We start from the raw sequence: 12,203 nt of genomic DNA, 5'->3' as shown, positions 1-12,203 counted from the left end.
TTTTTAATTTGCTGCTGAATTTTATGCAGAAAAAAATTATACATATTTTTTTCTGTTTAGCATCTGCTGATTTTTTTTCTTTGATTTGATTTGTCTTTTCAACACTCACACACACACACACACACACACTATTGGATGCTATTAATTTCTGAATTTTTGAATTTTTTTTTTAAATTTATAATCATCCAAAAAATTTTGTACAGAATATATAAATGTATAACATTAAAAAACAACAACAAAAATATGTATATTAAAAATTATTAACATGTTTGCCACTTTTTTTTTGAAAAAAAAATCATAATCATAATCATAAATAATAAATACAAATTTTTTCTTTTTCTCTTTGATTTCGAGGATTTTTTTTTCATTTACTTTACTTTGCCTTTGATCAGGTGAAAAAAAGTTGTTTGTGTAACGATACAGAACATTTGTTTGTTTGTTTGTTTTCTTGTCTTCGAAATGATTCACACAAGATATGGTCGGAAAAAAAAACAAAGTTTCATCACCACCAACAACAACAAGAACATCTTTATTTGGGGAAAAAAAATGTCAAATATCTAAACAACAGAAATGTATTTATCAGAAATTAATATCGATAGTATCGATTTGTTAATTAAAATCTAACGGTAATAAAAAAAAATAAAGTTTTAAAAAATTGCTGTTTTTCTTCTTCTTCTTCGTTTGAAATTGCGTGTTTATGTTTGTTGAATCATAATATTGAATGTTATTTTCACCTTCAATCAGATGTGCAAAACATTATCATCATCATCATCAAAATCATCATCATCAACAATTTGTCGTGCAATACTGCAATCAATGAAAGATTTAATCCTTTTCGATATTCCACACACTCAGATGATGATCAGTAGCTCTTAGTATCAGTAAATTTTTTATTTTTTTTTTTAAATTTTCAAATTACCATTGGATTGCTGTTGAAATTTTTTTTTTAAATGTAAAATTTAGATGAAATTAATATTTCATGACTTTTGATCGTAATGTTGTTGTTGTTTTTGTCGCTGAAACTTTAACCTTGGAAGATTCATTCAGGTTTTCGATTGAAAATCATTATTTCCTGTGTTACAGAAATCCTGAAAAATCTGTTAAATTTTTTTGTCTTGTTTTTCACAAATCAATTCAATTCAATGATTTGAAAATCAATTTATCAATCATTTAATTTTCTATATTTATTTACTCAAGTTTTTTTTTGTCTCTTAAATTCAATTAATTAATGATATAATGATTGATTTGATCGATCGATCAAATCAAATTATCGATTGATTTGAATTCAATTTCATTTTTTCAAAGATTGTTTTTGTTGTTGTTGTTGTTTGTCATCATCATCATCATTATCAAATTGGAAATGGGGAAAAAAACAACAACAACAAATCAAATGTAAAATGAATTTCTTCTTCTTCTTCTTCTTCCTTACAAAATAATTTGTTCACAGTTCTCAATGTCAAAAGAAACAAAAAACATGATTAATAATATAATGTTTTTTTCAATGATGTTTGCTTTTTTTCATTCATTCATTTTTTCGGTTGATCCAGTGGTTTTTGACCACATGCTGCTGCTGCTGCTTGTATCATGGATCAATGATGATGATGATGATAGGGGAAGGAAAATAATCAATAATAATATCCATTGATTGGTTTTCAATTATGATGACATTTTTTTTGCGGCAAAATATATGGATCATTTTTGAGATCACACTACGGTGTCATCATCATCATCATTATCATCGGGTGTGCCTTTTATGTATTTTAATTTCTCTCCCATTCTCTCTCTCACACACACTATCTCATTCTATTGTGTGTTTGAAATATTCATTCATTCATGAATTACCCATTTTTCTTCTGACTTTTTTTCTGTTTTGTTTGTCTCCATATTCAGTCAAAACGACCGGCCGAATATCCTATCACCTATTTGAGAATATTTTTCTTTTTCTTTTTTGTTCATCGACAAATATAATTCAAACAAAACAAATTATTGTCAATTAGGACGTGACTAACACCTTGTTTCATTGTCATTGTTGTTGTTGTTGTTGTTGATTTGAATTTGATTATAGTTGGAATAATTTTCAACAACAACAACAACCGAAAAAATTGTTTTTCTGTTCTGTTCAAATCATTCATTTCATTTGAATGATAAAACATTTTGAAATTGATTTTCAAGTCAAAAAAACAACAAACGAAAAACAATTGGAAAAAAAAATTACAAAATTAGAAATTCAAGTCATCATCAAACATGATGATGAGAACAAGATGATTATTTATGGTCTTTTCTTTTTCTGTTTCATAATTGTAATTATCAAATTAGTTATTTCAAACACACACACACACAGTGAGAAACCAAAAATTCCTGTTATAATTAATTCTGACCAATGACATTCTACATTGAAATATTTGTAATATTGAAAAAAAAAATTACAAATAAGCTAATTGAATTGATCAGAAATCAGAAAAAAAACTACTGCTACCTCAAAACTAATAATAATTATATTTTTTTTTAATTCAATTCCCAATAGTAAAATCCAAATGTAGAGAATTTTTTTAAAAATTTGATAAAAGTATTACCGTATAACATCCGTTATATTACAAACAAATATTTGAATGAATGTTTTGGGTTAATATATTTACATTTCGATCAAACGATGATTTGCTTTGCTTGGTTTTGTTTTGGTTTGATTTGCTTTATTTCCATTTGATTTGAAAATCAATTCAATCAGCCGTAATAAGTTTTTTTCCTTTGTGAGGTGGGGGGGGGATTAAATCAAAATAACATACCCAAACACTAAGCAAAAAAAAAAAAAAAAATTCACCTGCAAATATAAAAGCTCATCATCAAACAGGAGAAAAAAATGTTTGAAAAAATTCATATTTTTTTCTGCAAAAGAAAAAAAATTTATCAAAAAAATCAACCAACCAACCAACCGATCTATCTATTTATCTATCTACTTACCTACCTATCTACCTATACTGAAGTCTTGTCTCATCAAAACCAAAAACCAAAACCAACAGAAAAAAATGGCTGTCAACCGTAATTCATAAAATTGACGACAAAATTTATTGTGGTTCTTTTTTTTTGGTTTTATTTTTGAAAACTAAAAAAGGAAATTGAAAGTAAAATTGGTAACGCGTGCCCGCGCAGTTAAACCGCATAAAAACCAAACCAAACCAATAAATATATTTAGTGCGTGAGTATATGAGGCCAACGTGCGGAACATGGCTACATTTTGAAATAATAATATTAGGTTGATTGAGAAAATGGTTTTTTTTTCTATTTTTTGGTTTTGGTTTTGGTTGGAAAGAATATTTCGCAATTTTTTTTGTTTTGTTTTATTTTCTATATGTACAGTTTTTCTAATCTTCCGACAAAGTTTCACCACTCTCTTTCTTTTCTTTCGTTTATTCTCTATCACCTTGTTACCCAATAAATATTACCAGAAACAAAAATGGAGAGAAAGAGAGAGAGAGAGAGAGAGAGAGAGAAAGAATATTGCGTGAGTTGTCATCCAATGGTTTTCCTGGTATTTTAGATTATTGTGAAGGCTTTTTTGTTTTTGTTTTTGTTTTCTGGTTCGCTGATATGTTTAAAGAGAGAAAGAAAGAGAGAGAGAGAGAGAGAGAGAGAGAGAGAGAGAGAGAGAGAGAGAGAGAGAGAGAGAGAGAGAGAGAGAGAGAGAGAGAGAGAGAGAGAGAGAGAGAGAGAGAGAGAGAGAGAGATACATTCACACAATGGCTGCTTACCGTGTTTTGTTTCTACATTTGGTTTCTACATTTTATCCAATACAATTTCTGGTGAATTCCATTATCAAACTGATGATTTTTTTTCTATTCACGTGTGTGTGTTTTACGTATATCTCAGGTAAATTTGAGTAAGAGAGCGATAATATTTGAAATGAAATAAAAACCACAGAATATGTTGATGATGATGATCAATTTTTGTTGTTGTTGTTGTTGTTGAAACAAAAAAAGAACCTTTTTGAATTATATAACAAGATTTACAAAACAATATCATTTCTTTTTTCTTTTTTTGTTTCCATTAAAGCAATTCAAACAATTACAATAGAATCCACTGAGAATTCTATGGGATTAGATTCTTTTGTTTTCGTTGCCTTTGTTGTTGTTGTTATTCGATTCAATTTACAGTCAATTTTGTGAATTTTAGATTAGTAATGAACAACCAACAACAACAACAAAATTTATTTTCAAATAGAAATGTTTACTGTTTAATAAATAACGACTGTCAACAACGATTTGTATAATTTTTATTTCACAAAAAAAATAAAAATAAAAATTATATCACATTGGTTTTGACTAAAGAATCCAATTTTTTTCTGTTCATCTGGTTTAGTTTTTAGCAAATAATCTGGAATATTTTTCAAAATTGATTAATCATTTTCAGTTTTTGGAAGGCAGTATGATTACAAGCAAAAGAAAAACCGATTGTAATTATATGACCAGTATAAAATATGAACAAAAAAAAAAAAAAAAAAGAATTCATTTACAAATGAAACAATTACAATTAATGAATGAATATCATTGTAATAATATTTTCAGACAGACAAACGAACTAACGAACGAAAAAAAAATTATCAATTATTAGATTGAAAATTAATTATTCTTTCAAACACCTTACCACGTTGAATGAAGAAAAATGATTCGTTTGAATTGAATAATCGATTTAGAACACAGTGAAAGAGAGAGAGAGAGAGAGAGAGAGAGAGAGAGAGAGAGAGAGAGAGAGAGAGAGAGAGAGAGAGAGAGAAAAAAAAAGCAAGAATCAAACGCCTCCACATATGAATATATATCATTATAAAATGATTACGTGAGATTTTTGTTTCTGTTTCATTTCATTTCTTCAACAAAATTATCAAATCAAAATTTGTAAAAATTATCTATTTGATTTTTATTTTCCATAAAAATGATGATGATCATCATCATCAAACCAAGAAAAAACATTGAATGATAGATAACTATTCTGTTGTTGTTGTTGTTATTATTATTATATCGGTATCGACATCAAATAATACAAACAGAATCAACCAAAAAAAAAAAAAAAATCATCAGTATAAATGACCCTGACATTAAATGGCACGCGACCGCTCGTGCAAAGGTCATTTATTCATTCATTCATTTTTTTTTTCGTGGATAATGTAATTTCCATCATCTATATATCTCTTACTTTGGCATTTTTTCTTGTTTCAATGTTGTTATTCTGTACAATATATATATGTGGGGTGTTTGAATAATGAGATAATTACAAGTTCAATATTACAATATTGAACATTGATGATGATAATGATGATGATTATTATTAGAGAAGCAGATTCTATTTTTTTTGTTTATAAATGTTTGTTATATATATTTTTATTTTTTTGGGCGTTATACATTTATATTTAAGCGCGTGCGTGCGCGTGTCTTTGTATGTTTTTTTTTGTAATCATATATATCCATCATCATCATCATCATCATATAATATCGTCAAAATATATGATCAATAACTTCTGGTAGGGTTTTTTTTCCCTTTCCCCTCTTGATTTTCTATTGTTTTCCAAATGGAATAAGCAAGAGCGAAATTTTCCAATGATGATTATACTAACCATCTGAATTTTTCATCATTTGTCGGCAACAGAAAAACCAGAAAAAATTACATACACGACAAAGCACCGTTTTTTTTATGTTGTTGTTGTTCTAATTTTTTGTTGTTGTTGATGTTAATTGCAAGCGTGATTTGTGATCTTTGTTGTTGTTGTTGTTGTTGTTGTTTTGGAACCTGGAAAACCAGAGAAAAAAAAATCGAAATTAGTACGTTTAAGCTGCTGCTTTTATTGTTGTTGTTGTTATTATTACATTATTGATATGCCAAAAACGAAAGAAGAAAATAAATTTGAGCCATCCAGACAGACAGTTGGATAGACAGGTAAGGTAAACGCAGATGCTCATATCATCATCATCATCATTGGTTTTTTTTGTTGAAAAAAAAATGAAAATTCAAAGAATTAAAATTCTCATAAATCAGCTGTCTTTCAGCTGCTGTTTTTAAATGGAATCAACAACAATAATGATGATCATCATTGATCGAAACCAAAAAAAACTCATTAAAATGAAATATGAAAAATGAAATTTCAAATCAATTTTTATTTTGATGCTTGTCAACCATTTGGGTAGGCAGGTAGGTAGGTAGGTGTGTGTGTGTGTGTGTTACTTGACATTATTTTCCCAAACAATATATGATATGATTCTGATCGTCTCCACTAAATAAACTGTCAATCAAAAAGTTTTTCATTAATTTTTTTTTTCGTCGACTGGTTTCCAATGTCAGTGTCATCTGTATTCAAAGAAAAAAAATTTGTTAAAATTCCCTTCGATAATTTCAAAAGATCAATGAATGGTTCACCAAAACGATTCAAGAATCTGAATTTGTTTTTTTTAGGTTCGAAGGGACCTGAAGAGACAATAAGGATGATCATGTGGATGATGATGATATGTGAAAATATCAGCCAGCAAAACAAAAAATGTGATCACATTCTGTGTGTGTGTGTTTTGACATTCAAAATAATAGGTAGCTATTCGTTCGTTATTTACCATCTTTTTTTTTCGAATGAATTTTTCGTTTTTCCTGATCATTTCTGGTGAGTTCAACGTCGTCGTCGTCGTCATCATCGGTTGTTGTTGTTGTATGATGAGTTATACAATACACAAACACACACACATATATATAGTCTGATGACATTATTGCGTGATCACATACACCAAGAGAAAAAGACTGTACCTGAAGAATTGCAACAACCAACCAAACAAAACAAAAAAAAAAAGCAAACGAACGAACTGCAATCTTCAAATAACCGAATTTTCATCCAAAAACAAAACTAACAACAACAACAACAAAAACTGAATTAGAAAGAATCTTCATTTTCTCTCTGTCTCCATCTATTTCATCATTTTATTCTATCCCATCATTTTCGTTTTGTTTTGTTTTGTTTGTTTCATCATCATCATCATCATCATGATGTCCAATTCGTTGAGAATTCTTGTCATCATCATCAAACTATTGTCCATGTTTTATCCTAGTCCTGTTTTTTTTTCATTTGAATGTTCTACCACTCTACCAATGATGATAATGATTATTTTCATGTTGGATTAGATGCTATATTTTCTCCCCTCTCTCTCTCCCTCTCTTTTTTCCCCTCTATTTCTCTCTCCCCCTCTCATTGATAATGTTATTCTTTTCATTCAGAATCCGAATTATCATATAATCATTGTGTATGATGGTGATCATTTTTGTTTCTGGGCAAAAAAAAGATGGATTGGAAAATAAATAATTTTTTCTGTCTTTTTTTGGTTGTTGTTGTTGTTGTTCTGTTTCAATTACTTATTGGTCAAAGTTTTCAAACTCCTCCTCTATTTGTGTAGTTCATTATCATTTCAAGTTTTTTTTTTGGTTTTGTTTTGTTACAATATCAAAGAATTTACTTTCGTTTTTTTTTTATTTGGTTGGTTGGTTGGTTAAAAAAAAAACTTTCCAGGAAAAAAAACTTTTGGAAATCAATTGAAACAATGAACAGAAAAAATAAAATCGATATATATGGTTAATATTTACACAAAACAAAGAGATGATGATGATGAAATTTTTCTTTGTTTTTTCTTTCATCAATTTTTTTTCCCAGAAAATATTGTGAACAATAATAGTAAAAATGTAAATATTTGTCATATGACATTTGTCATATTGATATAAAAGGAATTTTTCATTTATTTTCATCATCAATTTCGTTGGAAATATCGAGAATTCATCTAAATCTATTTTCATGTTTGGTGGACAGTTTTTTGGTTCAACCAAGGTAAAACTTTAAAAAAAAAATTCCAACAACCAGAAGAAAAAACAAAACTGCTAAGAAATAAACAAGAAGAGAAAATCAAAGCTCGTCAATCACTATTAATGTCAGTCAGTCAGTCAGTCAATCTGAATGAATTGAATTGAATGAATGAATTACACAGACATACCTAATATGATGATGATGATGATGAGATAGATTGCAAATGATAATGCGAAAGATGAAAAAAAAACAAAAAGCAAAAATGAAAGAAATACCGCAAGTTTTAAAACTAAAATTTCATGATCATCATCAAACAACAACAACAACGAAAATCTTCTTGGCACCTATCTCAATGATGATGATAATGATGATGATATTTGTCTCGGTTCAGGTCAATGACGATTACGTTCATCAACAACAACAACAACAATATGTTGTTGTTTTTTTTTCTTGAATGTGATGAAAATTGAAAGAAGAAGAAAAAAACACAACAGCGAGAGAAAAGAAAAACAACCAAAATACAGGTAGCTTAATTAAATCGACCAACTTTGCTTTCATAACGATGATAATGATGATGATGATGATGATAATGAGGATATTCCTTATGGCTATTTTTAGGACATTGTTTTTTTTCACAACAACAACAACAACAACAAAAATACCGAAAACACAATCAATGCATAATAAATATATGAAATGAAAATTATTAACCACAATTTTGTTGTTGCTGGTTTTGTTTCTCCCTAACTACTTAATGTGAAAATTTGATTTATTAAGACAAATCACCATCAATATCATCATATTATGAATGTTAATTATTGACCATTGATAATGATTCTGGTAATAAAGAAGAATTATGGGAAAAACAAAACCATAAGCATCAATAATGTTCCAGATACATGGATATTGTTTGTTTTTTAATTTTTTTGTTTTGTTTTGGCAGAATTTTTTTTCCAGTTGTTTTCCAGTTTCCAAAAATCATCAACATTGAAATTTTTTTTTTTTTTTGAAATAAAGCCAATGCAAAAAAAAAAAATCAAATCAATAACCGGACAATGATGATGAAATAATCACTACTCTGGACATTAACAACAACAACAACAGAAACAGGATAGAGCGAAAGAAAGAAAGAAAGATGAACGGCCGACGAAAAAAAAAAATACATATAAAGAATTTGATTGGAAAATAATTGGAATTTAATTGAACCTATGTGTTGAACCAATGAATGTTTGGTATGTATGTAAGTGTATGGTATGTATGTGTATGTAAACGTCGTAAAAGTCAATCTCTTGATATGGTTAAAGATTCATTCAGAATCATCATCATCATTCACCGAACAAGTGTAAGATGTAATATTCAACAACAACAACAACAAGAAAATACTGAACAATGTTTAAATGTCAATGTCATTCATGATTTTATATATCATGTATCATGATGATGATGATGATTTGTAAATATATTTTAAATTCAACCATAATATTCAATCGACCGAATCAAATACTAATCTTATGATGATGATAATAATATTATTTGACCATGGCCAATGACCAATAATAATAATATCCAAATGACCATTATTATGAAATTTTTTCCATAAACCGGTATCTTCTTGTTTAACATAATCGAAAACACACACCGGTATAACCAAGCAATACCATTGATGGATTGTCAACTTGAATAAGCAGGGAAAAGCAGGATATTTGATTTGATTTGTTTTTTTGTAAATTCAACAAAAATCTTTTTCGGGTTAATCAAATGAGATGAGATTGATATTAATTTGATTACATATATCCTACGGGTCATCGATTAATTTGTTGTTGTTGTTGTTGATTTGTGTAGGTGAAAATCAAATTTATCCAGTGTGTGTGTGTGTGTGATTAGTTTTGGGAAATGAAAAAATTTAAATAAAAAACATTTACGGTACCATATAATTGTGGTTTGATTTGAATCCAAAAGAAAAAAAGAAAAAGAAAAAAACCAATTATGGTGCGGCAAAACTAACCAAAACAAAAAAAAAAAAAAAAAAATGATGGTGATTCACCTTTGGATTTTTCTATTCACTTTTACACACGCGTTTTACGTTTGTAAAGTTAAGAGATTTTTCTTTTTTCTTTTTTCTTTTTTTTTCTTGAATGAATCGATTAGAATTAGATACAAATGATATTAATGTGTTTGTGTGTGTGTGTGTGTGTGTGTGTGTGTGTGTGTGAATGTGAATGAAACTTTCTTGAACGTTTTTCCTGTGTAATGAAAACGAAAACAACGAACAACGAGAAAAAGAAACGAATTTTCATTTTCATTTTCAAACCAAATCGAATTTGATTACATTTCAATTGATGGTTTCTAGTTTAACGATGACCAGCCAAATATATTTTTGTGATGATAATCATCATCATCATCATTGTCGGTCGGTTGATCGGTCGGTCGGTCGATTGATGTGTGTGTGTGAAAATAAACTAGATTTTTTTTTTTTTTTTTTTTTTGTTAAATATTCAAATTTCGTTGTTGTTGTTGTTTTCATTTCATTTCAAACACAAACAAAAAAATTCTTTCATTTTGTTGAAAAAATAGATCACGAATTGTTTCTATTTTCAATCTGATCTGGTGATTTTAAAATTTTAAAATTTTAAAAATCCTATTTGAATTCATTCTGTTTGATGTTTTTCTGGTTTCAAAAAAAAAAAAAAATAAAAATATCAATTTCATTGATGGCAAAGCTAACGCCATCTATTATCACCAAAACAGACTTAATTGTAATTATTTTTTTTTTTTGTCATCATAATAATCATCGTTTTACTTTACTAATCAATCATTGATGAAGGTTTCTTTCGTTGAAATTTTTTTTTTAATTTCAATTCAATAATTTATTACAAATAATCTTTTTGCAATCAATTTAATATATTAAACTATTAACACATCATTATTACAATGATCAAAACAATTGTCCAAAACATATAAAACATTGTCCTTGATTTAGTTTTATTATGTTTATTAATTTTGTTGTTGTTGTTATAACTTTACATTCTTTCCATAATAATAATCCAATGCACACACCATAAATTGATCGAAATTTCCTATTCATCCATTCACTGTTTTTGTTTGTTCCTTTTAAATTCGTTTTGTTTCCAAACGAAAGAAAGAAAAAGAAAAAGAACATTTTTACACCTCATGTGATGCTAAATTTAGTTGATTATGACGAGGATTTTCACTGTTGTTGTTCTTGTTGTTGTTTGGTACAAATTATCCCATGTTCTTTTTTTCCATTATATTTCAAACAAGCATTCAAAAAAGAATCTGAATTGAATGATACATTCAGATGTCATCATCATATCATATCAATTTAGTAGTGACGTAAAGAAAACGTATATTTTTTCCCAAAAAAAAATAAACAAAATCAATAAATTATTCGCAATTTCATTCATTTTATCGTATATAATTTATTTGGATGATCCATTGACGTATGAAAACGTGTTAATAAAATGAATAATGAATTGACGATGTTGATGATAAAATAACATGATAATCGATAAACAACCCTTTTCATTTTTGTTTTGAAACAACTTTTTTTATTGGAACGATTTTTTCTCCCCAAAAAACGAAACGAAAACAAAAATGAAAATGACAGCGAAAACGAAATGACAACGATAAACATTATAAATCATCATATATATGATTCGTAGGAGGAAAAACAAAACAGAAAAATTAATGAAAGTCATCAACAACAACCATCATACGAATTGAATTGAATTGATGAAATTTTTTCGTTCATTCATTCATTTATATGATTAAAGTAGATTTAATATTTTCGTCATTCGTATCATAATGTTGATGTCAATGAAATTGTTGTTTTTTATTTTGTTAGGGCCATAATATTTCATTGAATTAAACAATGTTTTCAGGCAATTAACAACCAATTATAATTTTTTGAAAATGAAAAAAATTTGAAGTTCATTTTGGATCTAAAATGAAAAAAGGTTGAAAAAAAAATTGTACCGTAATTAAGCAACAAAATTTGAAAAGTGGAAAATTTCTACACAATAAGCCAATGGCGGCTATTTGAACATTACCAGGTTTAACAATATTTTTTAAAATAGGAAAAAAATTAACAAATTAGATTGGTTTTCTGTTTTTTTTTCTTTTTTTTCGGATCAATTTAAAAATGATTAAATATCCATATTCCTTGACCTAGATATGAATTCTAATATTTAAGTCTTGAGTCCAGTTAATGTCCAGTTTATTTCATTGATTTTTGAAAAAAAAATTGAAATCATTAATTCATTCATAGCATCCGGTGATGGTCAATGGTAAATTTGTTTTTGATCAATTAAAATAGAAATGGAAATAGGGATTTTCTTCTTCTTCTTCTTCTTCTACTAACTTATAT

Source organism: Dermatophagoides pteronyssinus, unplaced genomic scaffold (assembly GCF_027571235.1).
Source record: "Dermatophagoides pteronyssinus isolate colony J.1.1.1.1 unplaced genomic scaffold, Derpt_VIB-CSIC_2022.12 sq0005, whole genome shotgun sequence".
NCBI lineage: Eukaryota > Metazoa > Arthropoda > Arachnida > Sarcoptiformes > Pyroglyphidae > Dermatophagoides > Dermatophagoides pteronyssinus.
The sequence above is the reverse complement of the archived record's forward strand: the minus strand, read 5'-3'. Positions refer to the sequence as shown.